A 22,386-nucleotide genomic window follows, 5' to 3' on the forward strand; every position below is an offset into this window, starting at 1 on the left:
CTTTAAAAACACTCGATACTTTAACCCAATAATCCCATTTCTGGAAATGCATCCTCAGGAAGTAGCCTTGCGAGAATGAAACCAGTGAGGTACACAAAGATGTTCTTTTCAGTGTTATTTATAATAGTGGGGGAAATTCGAAATGTCCCATAATAAGGTGCGGTTAAGAAAACCGCTGTGTGTCCCTTGCGGGAAATATGACGTGGCGTTAAAATGATGGCCGCGCAGCCCATTTCAGCAGAGAGACGCTGATGAGTCAGACTGAGTCAAGATGAGCAGAACCCACATTTTACCCTCACGTTGATTAGAGCCTTAAAGAAATACGTCCACGTGAGGCCAGGCTGGGGGGCTCGGAAAGCTGATGCGGCCGAGTTCAGAAGGTGATAGGGACACACTGCAGCATCCTTTCATGCTGTCGCCGTGGTGTCTGAGCACTGAATGTGAGGGGGGCCTTTTGCTGGTTCCGTGCCACAAGCCTCTGTGTCGCGTGGCCTCGCTTCCGTCCTCTGTGAAGTGGGCTGGCACCTTTGTGGCTTCCCTCAGGCCATGGGGTCTGGAGGGCCCTATTTTGCATGCACTCTAGGGGTGACCAGTTGCTGTCCCGCGTGGAGCTGGATTGTCCCCATCCAGCCTGACGAGACCAGAGGTGGAGTGGGGCCGTGAGAGTGGAGCCGTGTGGACCAGGACACCCCTCTGCGGGCGTCCCAGGGAGCCTGGCCTCTGATGTTGAGAGCCTACGAGGCAGGTGCAGGTGGCCTGGGCGAGGCCACCCAAGCCCTTTCCCCAGCTTCCATGCTGCCACGTGGGGTGGACGGCTTTCCTCCCCGCAGCTGACGAGACCTTTGAACTCTCGGGTCTCGTGGCCGCAGGGGGCTGAGAGCTTCTGTGTCACCTTGGTGGCAATGTCAATTGAAACATGGTTTCCGTTTGATAGAAGATGCCTTTCGTGGGCTGAGCTGTGTCCCCCCAAATCCATGTGTTGGAGCCCTGACCCCCAGCATCTCAGAACGTGACTCTGTTTGGAGACGGGGCCTTTAAAGAGGTGATTGGGTTGAATGAGGTCATCAGGGTGGCCCTGCTCCAGTATGACTGGTGTCCTTATAACAAGAGGCAAGCGGAACACAGACACACACAGAGGACATGTGAGACGCAGGGAGAACACAGCTGTCTACACGCCAAGGAGAGAGGCCCCAAAGGAAGCCAGCCCCGCCGACACCTTGATCTCTAACTTGCAGCCTCCAGAAGGGTGAAAAAAATGCCTCTGCTGTTGGAGCTGCCCAGCCCGCAGGACTTGGTTATGGCGGCCCCGGGCTGACTGGCACACTGCCCCCCAGACGTCCGTGAGGGTGGTCGCCCACCCACAGGGTGACAGCCCAGGATGTGAGAGCAGCCTCGGGGGGCGGTTCTGGGTTTTCTGAATCGTCCCTTACTGTTGGACACGCAGAATGTTCCCCACTGTTAAAAGGACATCTTTGTTCACTTTATCATTTCCATTCTGTGGGGTCCGTTTCCAGGAGCGTCCCAGGGCCGGGGCTGCGCAGATTTCTACCACCAGCCCGAGGGCTTTTGTCACCAAGGCTGGTCCTGCCACGTGAGGAAGACGCCCCCAGCCCTGGGTGCCCGGAGCTTGGCTCACACCCATGGGGAGCGCCCTTGAAGGGACTCCACGACCTTGGAGCCCATCTCCCGGGCCCAGATCTGAGCTGGGGTTCTCACAGGCGCAGAGAGCGCTGGGGGACCGCTCGGCCTGGGGTGGGAGGGAGGGCCGGCGTCGGCGGGCGGCTGGGCTCGCGGGCTCCGAGCGCGGAGGTCAGCATGCTGTTGGCAGCCGCGCTGAGTCAGTCGTGTGGGAACGGAGGCCTCGGGCGTCCCCACAACGGTTTTCTGTGGCTGGTTCCGTGAGAGAGAGAGCCGCGAAGGGGGGCGGAGGCCATCCCGGGGCATCTCCTGCCAGGCGGGGAGCTGGCAGCGGCACCCTTCCTCCGGGTACATAATATCCCGTAATAGGGCCTGGCTGTTCGGAGGCAGAGACAGAAAAGAGATTGACATCATGCGAGAATTGGGTTCGGTGAGTGGAATGCCTGCTGGCCCTCTCTCCACAGTAGTGGCTACTGCTCATGGGGCACTCCCTCGGGTGAAGCCGCCCATGCTGGGCGAGCAGTGTCCCCAGGTTCACGTCCCCTGGAGCCCCTGAAGTTGGCCTTATTTGGAAGTAAGGTCTTTGCAGATGTAATTAGTTAAGATTAGGTCACACTGGATGACGGTGGCCCTAAATCCGATGCCTGCTGTCCTTAGAAGAGGGGAGTCTGGATTCTGGCAGAGAGGATGGTGTGTGGAGACAGACACACACAGAGAAGCCACGTGAGGACGGAGGCAGAGATGAGAGTGATGCAGCTCCAAGCCAAGGAGTGCCAAGGATGGCTGGCAGCCCCCAGAAACCAGAAAAGGCAGGAAGGATGCTCGGAAGGAGTGTGGCCCTGCCCACACCGCGATTTCAGCCTTCTCCCAACTGTGAGAAAGCGAATTTCTGTCATTTTAAGCCACTCAGTTTGTGGTACTTGGTGACGGCAGTGCTGGGACCCCAGTGCGCACGCCCGGTGGACCGTCCCTTTCTCTCCCTCCATGGCCCTGGCACGTCCCCTCCACAGACTGCACGTGTCTCAGGAGATCAAAACATCTTCTGCACAGCCTTGTGTCCTAGGTGGGGCTGGCAGTGGGCCAGCACACAGTAGGTGCGCAGTGAGTGTTTGCTGGTGGACGTCGAGGGCCATGCAGCAGGATGGCTGGGGCAGGGAGAGAAGGGAAGGGTGACTCTCAGAGCAGACCCTGTGGCCACGGGGGGCGGCTCCTTCCCTCCCCGCATGTGCCCTCCCCAGCTGTCCTGTCTTGGCTCGGGGGGCACGGCCGGGAGGGCGCTGTGCCAGGCCGGGCCAGGGGGCTCTGCTCACATGCATCTCCTGCCTCTTGCCGGCTGCCCGGCTTTGGGTGACTTGCCAGACCTCAGTTTTCCCAGCTGTAAAATGGGTTTGCAGCACCCCTTCTTTGGGTTGTCTGGGCGAATAAGCGAGGTGGCCCATGGAAAGCAGTGTGCCTGACATTTCTGAGGGTCTTGACAAAGGCCGATGTGGTGGATGAGCAGTCAGGGCCAGCTGAGGGGGGAGGCGGGAGGGAGGAGGGTGGGAGGAGGCAGGGAGGAAGGCGCAGTGGTTGAGAGTGTGGCCTTAGAGTGGGGCAGGTCTGATTTGGGAATGCACCATTTCTATCCTGTGATAACCTTGGGCCACTGACTCTACCCCTCTCTGCCTCAGTCTCCCCATGTGGAAAATGGGAGCCAACCTCACAGGTGGCTGGGAGGGTGTGAGGCTTGAGGCCTGTGGCTGGAGGTGACGGCAGGGTGGGAGAGGGTGCCTGACAAGGACGGACACGCTGTGCCTGTTGGAAATGGCTTGTCTTCATTTCTGGGCTGCATTTGGGGTTGAGAAACGAAGTGCTGGCAGGACAAACCAGAGGAAGGTTCTAGGCGTGAAAGCCTTTGCAACCGAAGCTTGGTCATCCCTGCCAGGGGCCACGCAGAATGTGACCAGATCGGAGCCAGAAGGTCCCTGAGCATCCTCTCCTCCATCCTCCACATCTGACGGGGGATCCCAGGCACAGAGGGAACATGGCTTGCCCAAAGCCACACAGCGTGTGCGAAGGGGCGCTGGGTCCCGACCCGCGTGCTCTGCCTCCTGGCCTGCCCTGGTTTGTGTGTTGAGGGGTTTGCTTAAGATTGGGGGCCCTCTGCACTCACGCATCTCCCTGCTGGGGTCCAGTCCCTGCATCGGGAAGCGTCTGGCAGGGGTCAGAGGGCGGTCTGCCCCGTGGAACCAAGGCATCTCGGGGATGGAGACCCCAGTGTGCTTTGCCAGGAGCCAGGGCGTCTGTCACCATCACATCATCCCTCAGGGTTGGCAGCGGGCAACTGCCCAGAAAGGCGTCTTTTCCTGTGGTCGTTTCTTTCCTTCCAGCATTTTCCAAAATTGCATATGAGGCCCCCATGTGCCAGCTGCAGCCCCAAGCTCGTGCGACCCCATCCTTGTTCCCCCAAGACCACCAACCGGGCTGCTTTCTTGCCCATTGCACAGATGGGTTCGCCGAAGCCTGCAGGCTGGGGTTCCTTTCTCTCTTTCTGGCCTGGGTCCAGGAAGGCAGCCTCCCCTGGTCACCTGGCCCTGCGGGTGACAGGAGTTTTCTTTGGGACAGGTGGGCAGCACATCCCAGGGTGACCCCAGCCTGAGGGAATGGGGCCCCTGCTGCTATTTTCGGCTGTTCCAGGTGGGCCCTTGGCTGCTGCCACCCCCAGCGAGCCTCAGCTGCCCAGCCTTGGTGGCCTGCCGGTTCTTGCATGATGTCGGAGCATCATCCTGGCCCTGGGAGCCAGCACCCCCACGCTCAGCCACTCACCCCTTTCTCGGGAAGGCAGGGAGGGGAATCCCAGGGCTTGTCCTCCACCCTTCTGGGCCTGAGCAACTCAGCGTCACCCAGGCCCAGGACTCAGAGCCCTTTGTGGTCCCCGCTTCCAGTGGGTGGCTGTAAAAATAGCACTTGGTTTGAGTTAGGACCTGGGGGCGGGCGGGGGTCCGGTTTCCCTGCTCCTGGAGGAATTACCGGCCCACATGTTGCCAGGAGGCTTGGCTGGGAGAGGCCAGCGCGGCTCCAAGGCGGCGAGCGGGCGGCGGCGCAGATGGAAACCCAATCACCCCCGGCTCAGCAGACTGTTTGATTTATTTTAAAACCGAGCAGATGGCTGCGACGGGGGCTTGTTTAAGTTCAGCTCAGAGCCGGGCCCACGGCCAGCAGCCTCGGGGCAGCTGTGCCAAAAATTTTTCAATGACTTTGGTCGTCCAACCACCTCTTCCCCTCCCTTTTGAACTTCAGCCTCACCACACACATGTCGGCCTTCTCGCGCCCCGTCCACCCCCCCAACCCCCCCCACCCCCCACCCCCGCCTTTTCCCCGCGCCTGCCCACGTTCTGAGCCTCCTCCCCCGGGTCTCTCTCTGTCTCTCTTGTTTCTGAGTCTGTCCCTCTCCCCATTTCCTTTCTCAGGGAACCTTCCCAAATCCTCCTCCCAGCTCCCTGGCGTCCCCTCCAGCCTCCCCGTGCCCCGCCCCCACCCCGCCTGTCCCCCCACCGCAGCCCCCTCCCCCTCCCTGGCCCAGCAAGGCACGTGGGAGAACAGCCAAGCCTTTGTGGCCACACAGCGTCCTCTGGGCTGTCCCCTCTCTGAGACACCGTGGCTGGGAAAACCAGGCCCCGACCATAAAACCCTGAAGTAGACCAGCCCTCTGAGGTCAAGAGGCTCGGCCCTGGAGGCCAGGGCCGGCCTGCAGCTGTCCCTGCTCGAGGGGAGGTGGCCTGCTCACCCATGAGGAGCCCGCTGTGTGGCTGGTTGGCGGCTGCTGGCTCGATTCACATTCCCCCAGCACACACACGCACACACGCTGTTTGTGAAGTGGGCGGGTCACACCCCCCATGCTCCCGAAGGAATTAATCGGTCCCCTGTTCTAATGGCAGCAGGCTCGCCAGCCCAGGGACCGCCTGCTGGCCCCAGACCCCAGCCGGGGCCGCCGCCTCGCCAGCATGCCCTAAGGGGCCCAGCACACGCTGCCCGCACCGCCTGGCTTCCTGAACAAGCCGAGGCTTTAAAATAGCAGCCGGCTCTGTAAATAAGCCGGGTCCAGAGAGGAGCGCTCTCCAGGCAGAAGGGGCGCGGCCCCCAGCCACCCCGGCACCATGGCGGGGGGCGCCGATGGCTCCCCGGCCCCTTGCCTGGGCTGGGGGCCAGGCCCCGCGGCAGGCCCTTGCTGGAGCCGGCCTGTTTTTCCGCCTCTGAGTGGAGAGGCCAGCTCTGTGGTTGATCTGGTGGGAGCTGACTCAGCTGCCTGTCCTGGCCTCTGTCCTCTAGGGTCACCCACGACCAGCTGGCCCGCCTCAGGGAGGGCGGGAGAGGCCCACACCAACCTGGCCACATGGCAGCCGAGGGTCGGCTGGGGGAGAGGGCGAGGACAGGCTGCTGGCTCCACTTCTCCCTTCCTCTCGGCCGCGTCTGTGCTGGCAGGGAATGTGCCTGGCCCCCGTCGCCCTCCGCCCTCCCTGTGGTCCTCAGTGGAACGACGTCACGAGTCTGAGGGCGGAGGCCCTGGCCTCTCCCTCCATCAGACTCTGCCCTGAGCTGGCCCAGCGAGGCTCGGGGTACACTGATCAGTGTGGGGAGCCCAGCTCCAGGGGGGCATCAGAGCAGTGCTCCTGCGCTGCTGCACCCCGGGCCTGCCCACGGTGCTGAGGCGGTCGGCGGGACCACAGCTTGGCCTGCAGGCGGCGCCCTGGTCACAGGACGTATGGGCTCCGTGTTCCCCTTGGGGAGTATTTTCCTGTCCCAGTGCGATCGCCTTATTTCTCCAGGACGTCATTGGCGGTTGAAACCGGCGGCTTTAGATCTTCTCTTTTTCAAAATAACCGATTCCCGCCTCCCGTAGCCGTGCACCAACATCTCCGTCGCATCAAACAATTTGGAATTTATAATGAGTTCGAGCAACTCCTCGAACACAAGTGAAACCCAGGAAGCCGAAAACGTGGCCCCAGTGTGAAATGGCCCTCAGGCCGGCCGCGTGGGCTGCTGGGGGGGACGGTCCGCGGTGGCAGTTCTCTCGGATGCTGGGCAGCCCTGGTTTGCGTACTTTCTGTCTCCTTGGTCTCGGCCTGGGGACGGTGTCCCCGGCCGCCAGCCCTCCCTGTGGCAGGAGTCTGGAGCCACCGCAGGCCTTCATTCTCCTGGTGACTTGGCTTCTCCTCTTTCTATTTTAATTTTGCGTAAAAAAGAAGAAAATAAAATTTTTAAAACCGTATACCATATATCCCAAAAGCATGTTGGTGAAATTTTTCAAAACTTCCTATTCTGGGTGGTTTTACCAGATTGGGTCTCTTGTTTGCCTTTTTTCTGAGTGGTTGGACGAAGGGGAAGTGGATTCAGGGGGCAGGCGGGCATCAAAGCTGTCGTCTCAGGAAAACGTCTTCAAACCACCAGGATTATAAATTATAAATACTTCAAACTGTGCAACTTGATGGTGCCTAATGGGCAGCCTCATTTTCTTTTGTTACACTTTTTTATTGTGTCAAAAATAAACGCGATGTCCAATTTACCATTGTAACCCATTTGAAGGGTACAATCTAGAGGCATTAAGTATCTGCACGCCGTTGTGCAACCATCACCCCCATCGTGTTCCAGAACTTTCTCATCACCCCAAACGGACGCCCTGTGCCCATTACCAGCACCATTTTTAAGATGTTCCGAAGGCAGAGACACCCCCTCAGCTGCCCGGGGCAACACATGGTGCATCTCAAAGGCCCACGGAGGAGGAGGAATATTCAGAAGGTTCCCGTAAGGGGCGACTTCCCCTGAAGCTGGTGGAGAGAGCAGAGGAGCAGAGAACCATGGTCGGAAAATCTGCACTGATGACAGGAGCAAATGGGGAGAGCGAGCGAGGAGGGGAGAGGAGAGGGAAGAGGAGGTTTAGGAGCAAGAGGGGGAATTCTTGGAGCCAAACTCATTAAAAAAAAAAAAATCCTCGGTCTGGTTGGCGGCTGAGAAACGTTTTTATATTTGAGTTTAGCTTGCGGCTCTACAAATTAGCGTGGTCTGTTCCAGTTGGGGTTGAGAGCCGAGTTCAGCTGGAGTCCGCCTCCCTGGTTTCTTGGATGCTGAGCCCTTGGCAGGATTCCGAGGTGCCATTGTTCCCTCGGCAGAGGTTTCTCGAACACCTACTGTGTGCAGGGCGCTGTTCGGAGGGAGGAGACGCAGCCCTGGACGAGACAGACCCACCTCGCCCCTGTAGAGTTTACGTTCTGCTGGGGGAGCCCCACGGTGAAGCAATGAGGGAATGAATATGCAACCTGGTATCAAATAAGTATGCAACATCGTAGCACACAGAGATGAGCGCTATGCTACAGTTGCGAATGAAGCCCTGCCCAGCTGTGGGGGTCCCACAGGGCGGGGCTCTATGGCGATTGACTAATCGATGCTGTGGTCAGGGGGCCTTTGAGCAAAGCCCTGAGTGGAGCGAGGGGCAGGCCAGGTGAGGAGTGGTCCTGGCAGAGGGAACAGAAACGCAGTCAGTGCAGAGGCCCAGAGGTGGGAATGAGTTTGGGGTTTTGTAGGAAAAGCCAGAGGCCAGCATGGCTGGAGCAGATGAGCAGGGAGGAGGGGGCAGGCACGGACATGGCATCACAGAATATACAGGGTCCTGCCCACCAGGGTCCATTTGTACCCCTGGGATTGCTGCCTCTAAGCCTCTCTAACGCTTGCTGTGTGATTGTCTATGCTGTGTAACAAAATACCCCCACATGTAGCAGCTCAACACAACAAATGTTTATCATCTCACAGTTTCCGTGGGGAGGGGCTCAGCTGGTTGGTTCTGGCTCCAGGTCTCTGATGAGGCTGTGATCAGGATGCTGGCCGAGGCTGCAGTCTCATCTGAAGGTTTGCTGAGGCTCCAGCGTGGCGTCCTCACAGGGCTGCTGGCTGGGGGCCTCAGTACCTTTGCTAGCTGATGGCAGGAGGGCTCTCAGTCCCTGGCCGTGTGGGTCTCTCTGTAGAGTAGCTGGCTTCCCCCAGAGTGAGTGATCCAAGACAGAACCAGGAGGAAGGTGCCGTGCTTCTGATGACCTGGTCTCGAAAGCCACACACTGTCACTTCCACCATCTTCTATTCATTAGAAGGAAATCACTAACTCTGGGCCGTATCCCAGGGCTCCCCCTCTTCAAAGAGGCACATCAGAGCGTCTGTGGACATGTCTTTAAACCGCCACACTTGCTGATCTCCCTTTTTGGTAGAGAAAGAATAGGCGTTGGGCCCTGGAGTGATCGCCGGGAGCGGTCTCACACTAAAATGGAATAACACTGCTTCGTTTTCATGGTATGTATTTTTAGGGTTACCTTCTCTTTATGTTGCTTAATACTGGCTTTCCTTTTATGGTAGTCATATACATTTCAAATTTATTTAAGCTTAAAAAATGAGTTGATTCAAGGAAAATTATGAAGTAAGAATTAGAAGGTAAAGATAAAGGACAAGGAGAGTGAATATGCCACAAAGTGGGGAAGTGGAAATGCCGCCGAGTCTGGGGCCTGCTGGCAGTGGAGTGACTGAGAGTGTGGGCTCCGGCGCCGGACTGCCTGGGTTCGAGTCCTGGCCCTGCCACCCACAGTTCTGTGGCCATGGGCAACAATCTAACCTCTTTGGGCCTCAGTTTCCCCTTGAATAGGTGAGGGAGCAGCCTGCTGCCTGGCTCTGTTGTGGAGCTGGGGTAGCGTGGGGTCTCCGCGGAGGGCAGGCAGGGGTGCTTGTGCACCAAGGGCTCGGCGAGTGTCCCCTGCAGGAGGCGGCAGTGCTGGCGGCCTCACCACACTGTGGCGCTGCTCCTGGTGGCCCAGGTGGTGGCGGGCGTGTGCGCGTGTGCATGTGTGGATGAAGGAGGTATGAGATTCCGCCCCTCCCCTCCGCTCACTCAGAGCAGTGGCAGCACTTGGTGGTGAGAATGGGGGAGACTCCTTTTTGGGGTCTTCATCTGGTCAGAAAACTTATTCCGTGAAGGAATAAGTAACTCAAGCAGTGGTCATTCTCCCCCCGTCAGTTACCTGCCTGCCCATCCACCCATCCAGCTATGCATCCATCCTTCCTTCATTCTTTGCTTCCATCCATCCTTCCTTCCATCCATCCCTCAATCCATCCACGCATCCTTCTTTCCTTCCATCCACCCACCCACCCACCCATCCATCATCCATCCATCCACCCACCTATCAATCCGTCTTTTCTGTTCTTCTGTCCATCCCATGCGTGCATACATGCCATATTCCTTCCTTCTGTCTATCCATCCATCATCACCCATCTCTCCATTCACGCACTCATCCATCCATGCATTCTTCCTTCCATTATCCATGCGTGCATCCACCCACCATCTTTCCATCCATCTGCCTTTCCTTCCTCCTTTTATCTGTTCATATGTCTGTCTTACCTGATTCCTTCTTTCCATCCATCCATCCATCCATCTATTCATCTCTTTTTTTGTTTCCTTCTGGGCATCTATCCACCAATCCACTTATCCATCCATCCATCCATTTTTCCGTTTATTCATCCTCCATGTGCCCGTTCATCTGTCTGTTGGTCTGTCCATCCATCCGACAGGCATTGGATTTTGCATTAAGGACATAATGACTAAAACAGCCCTGCCCTCCATGAGTCCCTCCAGTTGGGAGGCCTGTACATTGTGGAGGAGCTGAGAGGGACTGGTCGGTTACCCCGTAATGGTGTAGTGAGTGCCTACTGTGTGCAGGCATTGTGTCCCGTGGAGGCAAGCGCATGTAGACCTCACAGTAGGTATGTCCTCAGGACAGAGGGTGTCAGAGGGGGGCGTGATCAGCTCTGCCTTGCAAGGGAGGTCATACTTGAAGGGGCTCTTGAGGGGTGTGTAGGAGTTGGCTGGCTAGGTGGGGGAGAAAGGGTGACTGAGGCAGCAGGAAACACATAGGCAAGTTTGGGGAAGTCTACACAGTTGAGGAGTGTCGGGGAGAGGAATGGGGAGGGTCTTGGAGGTTGGGCCAGAGTAGGGGGTGGTTGGGCCACCTGAGGGAAACCTTAGAGTAGGGGAGGATAAGATGAGGCAGAGAAAATGGGAGGAGAGGTCCTCTTCCTGCCAGCCAGGACTCTGCATGCACGCCGGCTCTGTGTTGAGCCCGGGAGACAGAGAGTCATTCACTCACTCACTCATTTGCTCATTCACTCAACATTTCCTCAACGCTGGCCGTGTGCAGCCCGGGGGACACAGCCATAAACAAGACAGGCGAGGTCCTGCCCTCGCAGGCTCACGGTCTGATCGGGGGCCTCACACACTCAGCAGAACAGTGCCAGGAGAACGTCCTGGGCAGTGAGAGGCGCCATGGAGAAAGTATTTCAGGAGAGGGTGGGGGAGTGCTGCCTCTGGGAGGCCGGGACAGCCTCTCCAAGGAGGGGTGGTGAGGCAGAGAGGCAGCACGCACAAAGGCCCTGTGGTGGGTGCGGGCGTGGCCTGCTGGAGGAGGCAGTGCATAGTCCAAGCTCTCAGGGAGCCCCATCCCTTGACTCTCAGTGACAAAGAAGTGTGTCACGGGGGTGACGTCAGGGGTCAGGAATGGGGAGGGCTTTGCAAGGGATTTGGTTTGTTTTCTCCTGTGGGTGCTGGGGAACCATTGAAGGTTGTTGAGCAGGGGGCGGGTTGTAAACACTGTTCTTGGGCAGCACTGTGCAGGATGGCCAGGAGAGGGAGGGCAAAGCCCTGGAGCCGGCAGCTTCTGGGAATGCTGCGTCAGTGCAGACATGCCCTGGCTCTAAGGTCAGCCAAGCCTGGGTTGGAATCTCTGCCCTTCCAGGAGCCAGCCGGGTGACCTGGGCAAGGTTCGCACATGCCTTGAGCCTGTGTCCTGCCTCCCCTATAGCACGGGGACAATGAGAGCACCTCTCCTGGGGTCGTCACGGAGACGCGGGAGGGGCTGGCTGGAACCGCGGAGACCCTCCCCCAGGCATGCCTGGCGGGGATGTGTGCAGCTTCTCGGCCCTGCGAGGACCACGGGGATTGTGGGTAGAGGCACAGACAGTGGGAGGGCGGCTCAGTCGTGTCTGATTCACTTCTGGGCAAGGAGGGGGGTCAGCGGGAACGCGTTCTTGAGTCCAGCGTCTGCTCAGAGGAGGAGAGGCTGCAGAAGGAGGCCAGCCGCCTTCTGCCTCAGTTTACCCTGCTGCAAAGGACCCTGGGGCCCCCCAGGCCTGGAGCCGCCGCCCTCACTGCAGAGGAGAACACGCCGGACAGTTGCGTGGCCCCCAGCCCGGCAGCCTGTTCCGAGCCGCACGGGGCCTGGGCATCTGACAAGCCAAACAACTGTTTTTGACTCACTGTTGCACGGCTGCCAAGGGCGATTGCTTCCACGCTCGGCTCCGGTGGGAGGGCGCGGGACCCGCTGTCTCCACCGAGGGGAGGCTGACGGGCCGGGAGTCAAGGAGCATGGCCTGCAGAGCGGAGGGGGCATCGCTGGACCCGGGTCTGAGGTCCCCCGGCCGACGGGACGCCCACCTCCAGGGCTGCCAGCCTGGCTCCTGGTCGGCAGGGGCGGCGGGCGGGTGGAGGGGGTGCGGGCTGTGGCCAGGGCGCCTCCCCCGCAGCCCTCAGCAGGCTGGAGCCGGCTGCTCTGGCCTTGGCAGGGCAGACTCAGAGCAAGCCCGCCAGCCTCGGCGGTGCCAAGGCCGGGAGCATGCTCGCGGCTCCTGTTCAGCTCCCGCTGGCCGGGGCCTCTGCGCCCGCCCGGCTTCCCCGGGCCCAGCCTGGCCCTCCCCCACCCACAGTCTCCGACTGTAACGCTAATTAAAGCTGATGTCTACTCAACACTTTCTAGGTGCCAAACACCATGCTAAATGCTTTCCTGTGTACTAAATTATTTACCACTCACAAATACTATTCCTGTTTTATAGAGAAGGAAATGGAGACACAGAGAGGTTAAGTAATTTGTCTCAGGTCACACAGCCGCGAGTAGTAGAGCTGGGATTTGAAACCAGAATCCATGTTCTTAAGTGCTTCATGAGACCTGCTCCTGCAACCAACCAACAGTGAGAGCGGGAGCTGCAGCCCACAGCCCATGTGTACAAGAGATGACCTTTGCCTTAAATCAGTGCCAACCCAAGTGTGATTCTCGTGGCCCTTTCCTCCTGGTTGCAAGCTGGCTGCCACAGCTCTAACATCACGTTCTCACGTGACAGCAACCCAAGGCAGGATGGGAAGGGGGAGGGGTTCTCTTGCCCTTGTCTCTTTGGGGCAAGAGTGTTTCTCAGAAGATTTTACAAACTCGGGTCCACTTGTCGACCTGGAATTGCAGGGGCAATGGGACCATGAGTATCTGACCCTCTCGGACTTTATGGGGGCAGCCCTGCGCCGTATGGGGTGCTGTCTCCATCATACAGAGAGGGAAACTGAGGCTTGGTGAGGGGCCTTGTCTGGCCTCTTTCACCTCCACACTGGCCTCGTGTCTGGGCTGCCTGGTTCTCCTCACCGTTGCTTCTCCAGCTGGGGGTCGGCCTCTGGCAAGCCGGGACAGGGTTTATTTGTCTTTTAGGTGGCCTCGTCTGGCTCAGGGATGAGCATCCAGCAGGTTCTAAACCACCTTGTAATTCACCAGAAGGCCTTGTGTTACCCACACCCCTTTCTGTTTACAGGTGACACAAACCCAACTCCAACCTGCTCTAGCAAAAGGGGGTTTACTGCCTCATGTGATGGATGAGGGTGATGTTGGCTTCAGGTACTGTTGGATCCAGGGCCCATGTGATGTCTCCAGGCTCCACCTTTCTCCATCCTCAGCTCTGCTCTCTCCTGTGTGGGATTCATTCATGTTAGGCAGGTTCTCCTAACATGCTGTCAGAGATGGCCGCCCACAGTTCTAGGCTGACATCTGGTAACTCCAGGGAGGGGAAAGAGCAATTCCCAGCAAATGTCCCAGGGCAGATTCTGATTGGCCCAGGATGGGGCACATGCCCGTCCCTATAAAGGGAAAAGGGGTGTGTTGATTGACAGTCCCACTGGGTTGGGGAGAGACAGATGCTGGTTAGATAAAATGAAAAAGTTGCTTACTATGGATGAGTGGGTGGGAGCACAGAATGATGCAAAGATGAAGAATGGATAGATGGATGGCTAGAAGGATGGATGAATGATGGGTGGATGGACAGATGGATGTATAGATGGACGGACGAATGAGTGGATCAATGGAAGGATGCAATGATAGTGAGAGGTGGATGGGTGGACAGATGGATGGATGGATGGAAGAATGGTCAGATGAGTGGATGGATGGTTGAGCACGTGTATGGTTAGACAGACACATGGATGCTTAGATGGGTGGATAGATGGACCAGGAGTTGGATGCTTGGGTGGAATGGAGGGGTGGCTGGCTGCCTGTGGCCCCGCTTCCTGCCTCCCTTGGGGCTCTCGGGCTGAGCCCCCTGTGTGAGGAGTATGATGGCTGCACTGGGTCTTCCTCTCGGGCCACTACCCACCTGGGCCCCGAAGCCCATCTCAACCTCCAGTTTCACTCCTCTCTCGAGGCCATTTCTGCTCCTTCCTCCTATGAGTGTCTTTTACCACACTTCCTGTTCCCCCAGCACAAAATGATGCCTGGTCAACTTAGACAACGTAGATGCGGAAAAACTCGCAAAGCAATGGAGAGTCATCCTAGTGCTGGCCTCCGGGGACCCTGAGGCTGACAGCTGGCGGGTGCCGTGCTTGGCGGTCCCTCTGCCCAGGTTTCGGGAGGGCCAGGCTCATGGGGCCTGGCCGGGCAGACTCTCTTCCCACAGCTGGGGGAGGGAGGCGGAAAGCGGCCACCTTTCTGGCAGGTGGACCAGAACCCAGGCCTCAGCCCAAGGAGGTGGGGGTTTGTCACCACCAGGCTGCACCTGGCCAAGGGTTTTTACGACTTCCTCCCCGGGAGCTGCCTTCTGAACCCGAAAGAACATGTGAACCCCACGGAGAAGCCCTGGCTGCGAGGGGCCTCCGGGGGCGCCCGGTGAAGAGGCCAGCCCTCATGTCTGGACGGAAATGGGCTGCCCACCTGAGCGCCAGTCTGCTGCCCGGGGGTCCCAGGCTCCCGCGTGGGAGGGACGGGCGCTTGGACACCCTCTGAGGGGCAGGTGGACGGGTTCTGAGTGTCAGGAGCAGAGAGGGACAGGACTGCTCCCTGGGGCCTTGTCCCGCTCAGGATCTGGGCTCTGGAGCAAAAGGGACGGACCCTAAGGCCAGGTCTGCAGCCAGGAGGGCCCTGCGGAGGCCCAGCTGAGTTCCTGTGTGAGTGGTCAGGTGAGAGAAGGCACTCCTCCCCCCACCCTCACTTGGTGTCCTTCCTAGGCTGGGGTTGGGGGTTGGGAGGAGTTGGGGGGGTGGGGCGTTGTGTGGCCGAAACAACAGCCCCCCACCCTTGGATATGACACTGTACTGCTTCTGCCCAGAGCACCAGCTCCTTTTCCTTGACGGCTGAAGTGTCACCTCCTCCTGGAGGCCTCCCTGACTGCTCGAGCTGAAGAAAGCTGCTCTCCGCCCTGGTGGCATCTTGAGGACCTCAAGCCTGCATTGGTGTCCTTTCTGATACGAAGGATGAAGGCATGAATGGCTCCAGGTGCTAGTGTGTAGCACTAGCTACGTGGCTGGGCTTCTGGGTGTGCAGCCAGGGGTCGGAGATCGTGGCGGGCAGGCAGGGGCTGGGGCAGGAGACCTGCGCTCTGGTCCCGGGGCCTCTGAAGGCTGCTGGCTCTGGATGCCTCCCCCCCATCCCCGGGCCTTGTGCTCATCAGTGAATGCTCAGCGATGGGTGGTCGCCTTCTTGCCGCAGCACCAGGTGCACCCTGCTCCCTGCTGCAGAGGGGGGTGCCTGCCAGACCACCGTTACCCGCCCGGCATTAATTTACTTCCTCATTTTTTATCGATCACCGCCCACCCACCCGAGCTTGGGATGGGGATGAAAAGCCCCAGGGAGGCACCGGGTTAACAAGTGTGTGGCCCAGTGTGCAGGCATATACGTGCACATGTGCACACAGATGGTGTGAGTGTGCAGTCTGTTGTGTGGTGTGTGAAATCTGTGTGCCTGTGTGTGGTTTGTGTGTGTGTGTGGTGTGGGTGTGTGATGTGTATACATGCAGAGCCTGTGTGTGTAGTGTGTGTTCTTGTGTGTGTGGTATGTGCGTGTGCATGTCTGGGTGCGTGTCATACATGTGTGTGAGGGTGTTCATGCATGCCTGGTGTGTCTGTGTTTGGTGTGCGTCTGTGCGTGCAGTACGTGTGTGCGAGCATGTTCACATGTGCGTGCGGGGTGTGCGGGTGGAGGCGGTGCACGCCGGCTGACAGGGAGCTTCTCTGGGTGATTGATGGCCCTGGGCAGGGGGCACCGCCCCCAGCAGAGCTCCTGGCAGGTTCTGGGCTTGGCTGGCGGCCGCCTTCTGGCTGGACCAGCCCAGGTGAGGCGTGTCCCCAGCCTGGGTGGCCCGGGGCTGGTGAGCTGAGCACGGAGGGGACACAGAGCCCCTTCAGAGCGGCCTTTGGCTCCGCGGTCCAGGCCCCTCCACCCTTCCCCCATACATACACTGCGCGGACCGCAGAGGCAGCAGCACAGAACGCATCTCCTCATCCCCGCCCCCCACCTTGTCATAATGCAGATTCCAGGGCCTCCCCCCACGGACTCGAGTTTGGGAGGCCAGACCAGGCCCAGGACTCTGCATTTTTGACGAGTCTCCCAGGGCTCTGATTACGGAAGGCTTCAGATCCCACTCTAGCGTTACAAGGGAGCCTCAGCCACGCCTGGGAAGGTGCCCTCCCCTGCCTCTCCTATAGTAACCCTTTGGGCATCCCTTCTCTCTGCCTCTCATTTGCTGTGTGACCTTCGGCAAGTCACTTTACCTCTCTGGACCACTAACTCATTTTTAATAAGAATCCTGTCTCTTACTAGCTTTGGGACCGTTCTGGGCCTCAGCTTCTTTGTGCAGTGGGTTAATACTAGCACTAGCCTCCTTGATTGTCTGGTTCTTAGAAGGGGGGACGAGTGGTGCCTAAGGAGTCCATATGGGCACCTAAGTGACTGTTACGGTTCTCAGGGCCCTGGAGATGGGATGCGTGGTTAGATGGGGCAGCGTGGCCCACAGTGGGTTGGCCGGGAGGTGAGCATCATTCCAGGCCCTAATAATAGCATCTGAGCTTACTGAGCCCCCCACAACCTGTGCGCTGTGTCCTCGTCATTCCCAGTTTCCGGACAAGAAAACCAAGGCTCAGGAAAATCACGTGACCCACCCGAGGTCACTGGGCGGGCGCCGAAGGGCCTGGTTCCGAATTACTCCGCCCTTGGCCCCCAGGTGGGAGACGGTGCGGCGGCGGCGGCAGCCCGGCCCCTGTGCTTCCCCCTCCAGGCAGCGAGCCGGCGGGCGGGGCTGGACGGGCGGGGAGGCGCTGGAGCCGCGGCCGCCGGCAAATCCAGCCCAGCTGGGGGATTTAGACCGCGTCTGGCTCGGTTTACACCCGAGAAACAAAGGCGGCTGCCGGCGCCTTTATCTAGGGAGGAGGGGGCGGGGGGCGGGTGGCGACTGCCCTCGGCCCTGTCGGGGACCTGGATAGAAGGGAGGCGCGGAATCTGGGCCCTGAGCCCCCTGCTGGCTTCCCTCCCTCCCTCCCCCCGACCCCCAGGGAGGTGACCTCACATCTCGGGATGGGGACGGTGTTCCTGGGGTGGGGTGGGGTGGGGTGGAGGGGATAGGCTGGGGGGTGACATCCCTCGTGGCGGGGGCCGGGAATCCCAGAAGCCCCAAGCTCCCGGCAGCTGCCCTTGCCTGGCAGCCGGCCCGGCCCACAGCGGGGGTCTCCAGCCTGGGGGCACGTGGGATGCGCGCCCCTCCCGCTCGGGTCGCGGCCCCAGACGGCGCGCTGGGTCTCCTCCGCGTCCCTGAAGAGGAAAGGGCCAATAAAAGAGAACTCACAGCGAGCCCTTCGCCTCCAACTGGGGGGGGGTTTGGGGGGGGTCTGGCTTCTCCCCGCAACCGCAGGGAGGGGTTGGTTGGGGCCCGGGGTGTTTCTGGGCTCCTCCCGCCCCCAAGGGGGTTCTGGCTGCTCCCTCCCACCGCAGAGGGCCGGGAGCGGGTTCTGCCCTCCCCCCGAGACCACGGGGGCGGGGAGGCGTCCTGGCTCCTCCCCTTCCCCCCGCAGGGGTGGGGCTGGGCGGGCCGGGCCGCCCCCAGGCCGTGGGCGGAGGGCGGGTTCCGGCCCCTCCCGGCCCAGGAAGCGCGCGGTGCCAGGCGGGCGGGGGCGGCGGCGCGCGCGGCTCGCCGGAGCCAGGAGCTGACCCTATTAGCCGGGGGCAGCTGTTCGCGAGGCACATCTGGCAGCGGGCTGCGCCCCGGCCCCCGCCCGGCCGGCCGTCGTTACCTTCCAGGAATGCTGGCCGCGCCGCGCGCATCTGGAGCGCGTTTCTGGGGGCAGCCGGCGCCCCCGCGGGCGCCCCCTCCGGCGCCCGGCCCGGCTGCGGGTGGGCGCCGCCCCGCGGGCTTCCTGGCCCCTCCCTCCCTTGCTGCCGGCGTCGCTCCCGGGCAGGCCTGCGGCCCGGCCACGGGACCGGAAAGAGCCCCGGGACCAGGCTTTCTCCCGCGCGGCCGGAGGCCTCAGGCACCAGCCGCGCGCCCCTGTCGTAGAGAGGGGAAACTGAGGCCCGGAGGGGTCCAGCGCCTGGCCCGAGGTCGTGCCGCTCTCCCCGGCGGTGTGGATGCAGCAGATGCTGATTTCAACATGAAAATAAAATCGGAAAAGTCTGAGCGTGATAAAGCCTGCAGAGATGCATATCACACCCGCTGTGTGGTATCGGCCTGGCTGGGTGCTCGCCTCTGGCCGAAGCTCCGGGGGCCACCGGGGACACAGTCATGAATGAATGGCAAAGCCTGGCAGCTTCCCAGCCCAGCCCCATTACTTAGAGCTGTGTGACCTGGGCATGTGCCTTAACCTGTCTGTGCCTCGGCCTCATCTGTAAAATGGGCTGGTGCATGGGCCTGGGAGTGCTGGAGGGTGGGTCTAGGGTAGAGGTGGGAGGGGAGGTTGGGGCCAGCATGAAGGCTGCGAATGCCCGCTCTTGGATGCCAACACCCAGCATCTCTGGGACTTTGTGGTCGGGCAGTGGGGAGCCCTTGAAGGTTCCTGTGCCGGAGAGTGACCTGTGCCCCCCAGGCAGCAGTTTTCTCTCCAGCTGTGGGTGGAGCGCCCCAGGGACTGTGAGGGAACAACTCCTGCTTGTGAGGCCTCCAAACTATGACCTTCCTGCTCCCACCAGGGCCCCGCCTCCCAGACCTCCACCTGCCACCCCTTCCTGGGGCCCCACAACCTTCTCCCTCCTGCAGGATCTCCTGTGAGTCACATCCACCCCCCAGTGCGTGCATGTCACCTTGACCTCACACTTGGGGTCTCCAGTTTAAAGCTGGGGGACGAGGGAGACTCCTGAAGTGGGCCACAGGCAGAGGGGACGGCAACCGCCTGAGCAAAGGCTCAGAGGAGGGCGTGAGCATAAGCACCCAGGGCTTGGGTGGGTCTGGCATCCTGAGAGGGCAGTTCAGACTAGGAGCTGACAGCTCTGAGTGCCTGCTGGGGAGTTCGCCTTATCCTGAAGGTACTAGGGAGCCATGGAAGGTGAGAGAGGGAAAGCTTGAAGGGGCAAGACCCATCTGTCCTCGGTTCCAACCCCAGTGCCCTGAGCGGGCTGGGACATCCTTGGAGCTCCCTGATTGCTGGTTGAAGGAGTGGATAAGGGTGCTGTGGGAGGAAGGCCACGGGCTTGACCACAGCAGGGGCAATGGAGAAGAGTGGACAGCAGGGAGAAGAGGCCCACCAGTGCTGTCAGACCCAAGACGGGGCAGTGTTGGCCATGGGTGCAGAAGGACCCCTCGGGGTGGCATCCTGCCAGGGACACTTTCTCTGCCCAGGTTCCCTGCCAGGCCCACCCGGAAGAGCCTGGGGACCCGAGCCTGGCCTGGCGCCATAGGGCACCCGGGGGGCCACCCTCCAGCCCAGCCACCACCAGCCTGCCCTGACCTCCCCCGACGCCGGGTCTGGCATCTGCTGCCTGCTTCCTCCCTCCCCAGTACTGTTTGTTTTTCTTCCAGAACCATCGCCTCCCACAGAGGCAGCCATCCAAGGGAGGTGGTGTTCTGGAGACTTCCTCTGCCCTCCGCAGCCCCCTTGGGCCTCACAGTCCTGGAGGGGGTGGTGGGGTGGGAGGGGGGCTGGGGCCCTGGCGGCATCCTCGGTGGTGGGGATGTCGTCAGCCCTTGGCTCCTGGTCCTGCTGATGGAATCTGGAGCATGCGTGAGAGCAGCTCTGGCCTCGGCGCGTCCTGGGAAGGGGCTCTGGAAGTTCCTCTGCTTGTCTTGGCTCCTCTCCCCGCCTCCTCTCCCCCCTTGGCGGAATCAGCCCGATTTGGGTCAGAGCCCAGCTGTGGGGTCTCCCTGGCGGCCCCAGGCCCCTGAGCCCGGGGCAGGGCATTGCGGGGACTCCTGCCCCCCCCGGCGGCTCCTTTTCGTCCAGCAGACACCTAAGGAGCGCCTACTGTGCACCCAGCTGGCCTGACCCGCCCTGCAGGGCCCTGCGCTGGAGAAGGCGGGGGCCTTTGTGTCACCGTCTAGGGAAGCCATCGGAGGGTGGCCAGGAGGGGCCCACGAGCAGAGCTGGGCTTGGAAAGACCACCCACGTGGCCTGTGGAGGAAGGGGGCGGGCGGCTGCCTCCCCAGGGACAGGGGTGTGTCACCGAGGCCAGGGGCGTGGGCAGGGCAGGCAGAGACGCCTCCCCGGGGCAGCTTGGACAAGGGGGTACACAGGGCTGGAGAGAAGGACAGGGCCACACCCCTGCACGGGCCCCCCATCCCTGGAGCCCCTCCCTGGGGCTGGGGCTCAGGCTCTCGGCCTCACGTCGGCCCCTGTTTCTCCAGGGCAGACACCTGGCCACGAAGCTTGGCTGCAGCTGTCCACGGAAGCCGGGCCGCTGTGCGGGAGTGGCAGGGCCGAGGGCTCCTTCTGGTAACTCTGTCCCCCTCCTAACAAGGGTGGGGGGATGACCCAGGGTCTGTGATGTCGCTGTTCATCGTGGTTCATGAGAAATCTAGTCTCCCCCAGGGGCACCGCAGTACTGCATCCTGAAACCCCACTGTGCGGGGTCTTCAGGCTGGTCAGGACTCTGTGCACAGAAATTGGGTCCACTGGATCCCAGGATGGGCAAACCAGCCCATGAGGACAGTGGTGGGACCTGTCCATCGGGAAGGGGCACACGGAACCCTGGAGGGCTGGACATACTCTGTATGTCTTGATTTGCTGGTCACTGGGTGCATCCATCTGTACAGAAGCTCCCTGTTGCATGTTGAACTGTGTGCCCTTAGCTGTAATCCTGTGGCCTGGTGGGAACACGCAGGCTCGGGGGCCTAGGAAATGGAGGTCTGCAGGCTGCAGTTAGCTGGTCGGCTTCATGCAAGTCCCTGAATCTCTCTGAGCCTCCACATCCTCATCTGTGAGGCACGGCCAGTGGTGTGGCCTTCATAGGATTCTTGTGCAGATGAAGCAAGTTAACACAGGAGAACCACTCAGCTGCTGTCGCTTTTCTGTTCAACGTGTGGCTCACGGATGCTTTCTCTGCCACCGCACGGTAATTGGCCCAGCTGGTGGCTTCCCCATGAGGAATCCCGCCGTCTTCCTGTTGGCGCCCAGCTGGGTCCTTCTCCCATCCCCACGATGGCAGATGAGGTGTTCCAACACTATTTTTGCCCGTCCTGGCTCACTTTTGGAAAATGCCTTATTAATAAAAAGCTGCCGCCTGAGGTACCGTGGTCTTGGTGCCTCTCGGGCCAGCCTGGGATGCGGGAGGAGGCAGGTTCCCATCCTCCCTGGGTGCCTGCCATCAGCCTTCCTCCCCTATTTGGAGACAGACACACCTGGGTGTGAGCCTGGCTCTGACACTTTCTGGCTGTGCACCCTGGGCTCATTGCCTCCCCTCTCTGAGCCTCGCTCTTTGCATCAGTTAGATGGAGCTGGTGATTTCCATTCTAAAGGGTTGTGGTGCGGAGTCCGCTCGGGAGCCCCCAGCCCAGCCCTGGGCCTTAGCAGATGCCCACTCAGGTGGTGGTCCTTGTGCCGCCTCCTGGGCACTCCCGTCCGTGCTGGGGCTGAACTGTGCGCCCCTCCTCCAGCTCCACCCTGTGTGACGTCACGCTGGTGCCTTGAGGTCAGCCACGGTGGGAGGATTCACCCCACGGAAAGGTCAGATGCTACGAATCACACGTTTGCGCTTTTTTGTTTTGTCTTTTCAGAAAGCTGGTTGTTAAACATTTACGGCACGCCGCTGGGGAGGGGGTGTCAATGAGTCTCTGAAAGAGCTGTGTCCTTTTCCCAGTTCCCCCCCACCCATGCCTCGATTTAGGAGTATGTTGCATAGCCCGTCAGTGACAGGATGAGACTCAAGCCGAGGTCTGCCGGACCCAGAGCCGTCTCCTTTAAGTGCTCAGCCCTGCAAAGATGTCAAGGAAGGCATCCTGGAGGTGGTGGGGCTCCCAGCCAGACCCCGAAGGGTTCTCTCCCCCATCTTTATCCCCAGCCCTTGCTTTAGGACTAAGGAAGAGCCAGACAGCCCTTAGGGCATCCTCCCCAAGCACCCCTGCCTTGAGCGGGCAGCCCGCCCATCCTTTGTGGTGGCTCCTGGGAGGGAGCCCGCCCATGGAAGGCCACTAATCCCAGTGCCTGTCTGCACCCCCAGGTGAGCCAGGTTCCCTTCTGCTCCCCACCCCCCC

The 22,386-nt window shown here is 60.4% G+C and overlaps 1 protein-coding gene and 1 long non-coding RNA gene across 4 annotated transcripts in view; one reads left to right on the top strand and one right to left on the bottom strand.

Annotated features, from left to right (window-relative positions):
• The window catches only part of GSE1 (Gse1 coiled-coil protein), a 408,425-nt gene that overhangs the window by 35,015 nt on the left and 351,024 nt on the right, over nt 1-22,386 (top strand). The window lies entirely within an intron of this gene.
• LOC139082236 (uncharacterized) lies at nt 617-5,510 on the bottom strand. Its single transcript, XR_011538038.1, has 2 exons — nt 5,405-5,510; nt 617-2,014 (listed from the first exon to the last, which is right to left on the bottom strand). It is a non-coding gene; the product is annotated as an uncharacterized lncRNA (long non-coding RNA).

The sequence above is a fragment of the Equus przewalskii genome, chromosome 3 (assembly GCF_037783145.1).
Source record: "Equus przewalskii isolate Varuska chromosome 3, EquPr2, whole genome shotgun sequence".
Lineage (NCBI taxonomy): Eukaryota > Metazoa > Chordata > Mammalia > Perissodactyla > Equidae > Equus > Equus przewalskii.